Source organism: Tupaia chinensis, unplaced genomic scaffold, assembly GCF_000334495.1.
Source record: "Tupaia chinensis unplaced genomic scaffold, TupChi_1.0 Scaffold143758_1, whole genome shotgun sequence".
Classification (NCBI taxonomy): Eukaryota; Metazoa; Chordata; class Mammalia; order Scandentia; family Tupaiidae; genus Tupaia; species Tupaia belangeri.
In genome coordinates, this window is record NW_006203607.1 from 1286857 (window position 1) to 1291339 (window position 4483).

The 4483-nt window shown below is 46.8% G+C and overlaps 1 long non-coding RNA gene across 1 annotated transcript in view; it reads right to left on the reverse strand.

The window, feature by feature from the left end:
• Positions 1–4483, reverse strand: part of LOC102479145 (uncharacterized) — a 23742-nt gene that overhangs the window by 18520 nt on the left and 739 nt on the right. The window lies entirely within an intron of this gene.

Here is a 4483-nt window from a genome sequence, read left to right on the forward strand (position 1 = left end):
TGGCGCATATCCCTGGTTCAGAGGAATGCCAGTGGGTTTGCCTGGGCACAATCACCCTCTACCCCAAGTTCCAGGGGGAGTATTCAAGAGGGCTCTACTGAACTTAGAAACATTGGCCAAGCGTATGACGTGTGCAGGGTTCAGAAAAGATACAAACTGAAAGAGCTATCTGGCAGGGTGGCTGTGACAATGCCATTGGAAAGGGTCACATGGCGAGCGTGGGCAGCTAAGGAAGCTGGGGAGGTCATCGCTGCTCGGAGGGTGGAGTAAGGCTTCTTGGAGGCGATGACATTTGTGACAGACCCCTGGATGCACAAGAGTGAGGAAGAGGTCGAGCAGAGGAATTCCAGGCAAAGAAAAATGTGAGTGCCTCACAGTGAACCAAACACAGCACTTCTACTCCCACCCGTCCGCTCTACCAGCCGCCCCCACTCACCTACCCACCCTCCAAACTCTGAGCTAACATGAGACTCTCCATAGCTGCGCCCTGTTCTCTGTCCAGCTTACAGTCCCATGTGTCCCTACATAAACCCTCTCCTCTAGCTACACAAACTACTTGCCATCTCTCTTTTTCTTTTTTTTTTTTTTTCAGAGAGATTTTTGCTATAGGGTGTGCATGCTTAACAGCAAGACAGAGAGACCAAACGTGAGAAATCACACACACCTCCCCAAAGGGGATGGCCATGCCACAATCTCTTCTCCTTCATTCTCCTCTTGGGATTTTGGGCACACATGCACATGCACCCGGCATAAGTTTCAAGCTTCAGGGTCCGGGACTTGAACCGAGATCAACTATGTGGGAGTCCAGTGATGTAACCATTACGCCATCTGCTGGCCGCCTACTTGCCATCTCTTAAATGGGCCCCTCAGCTGTTCCTTATTATACCTTCCATACTATACCCCACTCCCCTAACACTTGCTCTTCCACGTCCAGCTTTTCCTACCCACTGTTTAAGGCCCATCTAGATGCCTGGATGCAGCGAAGGTCTTTGGGCCCTGTCCTGGAGGTGATGAGGACTTAACTAAGTTTTCAGAACTGGGGAGTGAGCGACATGTTTTGGCAGCTGTGGGAGGCAAGTTAAGAGTTAGGTTACAACCCCAATAGTCCTGGGAGTAGGGCCTCCACTAGGGCAAAGACAGTGTGCTTTAGGGTATGGAGAATGGCAGGGAGGCATTTTAAAAATGCATTATATTACCGGGACCAGCAGATAGTATAATAGTTACATCGCTGGACTCACACGTAGTCGACCATGGTTTGAGTCCCAGACCCAGTGGCTTAAAACTCACACTGGGCACGTGTGCATGAATGCCCAAGATTCCAAGAGGAGAATGGAGAAAGGATTGTGGTGTGGCTATCCCCCAGGGGGAAAAGGGAGTGATTCCTCACTTTCTGTCTCTTTATCTCTCCAGCAAGCACACGCGTCCTATAACAAAAAAAATCTTTCTCAAAAAAAATTAACTTTATACACACACACACACACACACCCACACTACCATTGGGGCCAGCAAGTGGCACAGTGGTTAAGGTACTAGACCCCTATATAGCTGACCACAGTTCAAGTCATAGACCTAGTGGCTTGCTTTCCAACTTTCTCTCTCTCGCTCTGGTGAGTGCACAAGCACTACGGCAAATTCGAAAATAACAATAAAGATAAATAAAATTAAATAAATAATTTTCCAGAGATTTTTGTTATAGGGCACATGCACTCATCAGAGACTGAAAGGGAGAAATCATTCCTCAGGGGATGACCACACCACAGTCCCTTCTCCTCCATTCTCCTCTCAGGATTTTGGGCATGCATACACACGCACCCAGCATGAGTTTTATGCCACCAGGTTGGACTCAAACTGCGGTCAATTACGTGGGAGCCCAGAGACATAACCATTAGGTCACCTGCTGGTCCCAATAATTGTTAAAAAATGTTTATACCACCATGGTTTCAAGCCTGAGTAACTGGGTATGGTGGTGCCATTGTCTGAATTTGGGAGCACAGACGGCTTCAGATGGAAAGCCATGATTTTATTTTTAAGAGAGGTTTTTGCCATAAGGCATGGGCACTCACCAGAGAGAAAGAGAGACAAAAAGTAAGAAATTACCCATCAGTGGGGATGGTCACACTGCAATCCCTTCTCCTCTCTGGATTTTGGGCACACACACACACACATGTGCCCAGTGTGAGTTTTAAGCTGCCGGGTCCAGGACTCAAACTACAGTCGACTACATGGCAGTCCAGCAACATAACCATTACACACCATCTGCTGGTCCCCTTTGGGTTTTAACCTGTGAAGGTTCAGGGCTCCATGCAGAACTGTCTAATGGAAGTGAAACTGAGAACAGATGAGTCCAGGGAAAGGGCTGATGCCGGAGGAGTGCTGTGCTGTGGTCCCTTCAGCAACCGAGTAAGACGGGTATCCTCATTTTAAAGGGGAGGATATCGAAGCCAGAGAAGTGGGCGCTAACTCCACAGCTGCCATCAGCCACCTTCTTTATTGCCGCCGCATCTGGCCTTCCCAGTGCTTCATCTCAGGACAGTCCCTCACACCTTGGTTCAGAGGCTATTTGGTGCAACAGATTAGAAGCAGGTATAAAGAGGACAAGCATGACAAGAAAAATGGCAGGTGACCACCAGAAACTTTAAGAAACCATTGTGAGAATCCCCAAAGCATAGCATTCTGAGACGACTTGTTAGGTGGAATATAGGCCTGTGCTCCTTAGTAGCCTAAGAGCATTTCTCAGTAATAAAGCCTGGTATTGCTACTGATGCGCATTTGTAATGAGTCACTAATTTACTTTTGATGACTACAAAATCCATATCTTTAAAAGATATTGATCTGATATGAATACTTTTTTAGAGAGAGATTTGAGGCAGAAAGCAAGAAATTACCACCACCACCATCACCACCCTATGGGAGATGGCCACATCACAATCCTTTCTTCTCCATTTTCCTCCTGGGATCTTGGGCACACATGCACATATGCCCGGCGCAAGTTCTAAGCTGCTGGGTCCAGGACTCAAACTACAATCAACTATGTGGGAGTCCAGCGATGTAACCATTATGCCATCTGATGGTCCCACTATTTTAAGTTTTGTTTTTGCCATTGGGTGCTTAATGGAGAGACAGACACAGTGAGAGGGAAAGTGAGAAATGATCCTCCAGAAGGGATGGCCAGGCCATAAACCCCTCTCTTCCACTCTCCTCCTGGAATTTGAGGCACACAGGCACATGAGCCCAGTGTGATTCTGAAGCCTCCAGGTCCAGGACCCCAAAGGTGGACGGCCCTGTGGGAGTCTAGCGCCCCAAGCACCATGCCACCTGCTGGGTCCATGGTATACTTTTCACCCTAATGGAACAAACCCTCAATATTCTAGGGCAATTTACCTGTTCCAGACAGTGAGGTTCTGATGTGATTGTTTTCCCTCTCTGAACAGCCCAGGAGTGTTGGAAGGATACCCTGGGCTATGCAGCCTGGAGAGGCCCTCTGTGGGCGCTCACCACTCACACCTTCACTGGTAACCTCTTCCTTTCCTCTGCCTCCCTGACTCCACTGCTCTCAGAACATGGCCAGCAAGGAGAGGGAGCTGCATGCTGGAGCCAGAAACAGCAGCAGAATCTTCTCTAGTGGGGCCGAATGAGAAGAAAGGTATGAAATGGGTGGGTACTGCCCAGGTGCTCGCCTGTCAGGTTGCAGGGCAATTCAAATTAGGAACAAAAACCCCAGGGTCATCTGGGTTCTAGCTCCATTGCTCACCAGCCCTGCACTTTCAAGGTTCCATCGCTTTGCCTCAGATGCCAGTGCCTGTGAACCTGTCCCTCAGGGCCTAGCTTGGGTCTGGAGAGCTCTTCCTGAAATGCAAATCTGATGAAGTCATTTCCCTACTTAAAACTCCTCAGTAGTTTCTTACTGCCTATGGAAGGCGTTCACAAACGATTTGGTCTCAGGACTCTTTTCCACTCTTAAAAATTATGAAGACCTCCAAGAACTTTTTTAAATGCATAGTTGCTACTCCCATCAGTAGTTACCATATCAGGAAATAAAACTGAGAAATAATTTAAAATATAGTAATAGATTTTAAAATTGCAATAATAAACCCATTGCATGTTAACACCGTATGTTTTTAATGAAAAACATTTAAAAATTGTAAATTAAAAAAAAATAACCGAAAAGAGTGGTGTTTGACATTTCTGCAAATCTTTTTAATGCCTGGCGTAAAAGAAGACTGCTGGCTTCTAAAATCTGTTTCAGCATTCAATCTGTTGTTCTATCTTTCGTCCTATGAAAAACTTCACTAAACACTTGTGAGAGAATGAGAACGAAAATAGCAAAAATGTTTAGCATAATTAGGAAAATAATTTTGAGCTCAAGGACCCTTGAGAAGATCGCAGGGACACCCAGGGGCTCCAGGACCACATCCTGAAAACCACTGAGCTATAAAATAAGTGCGAAGCTCTTTATCTGGAACCGCGAAGACTTCCTTTCCTG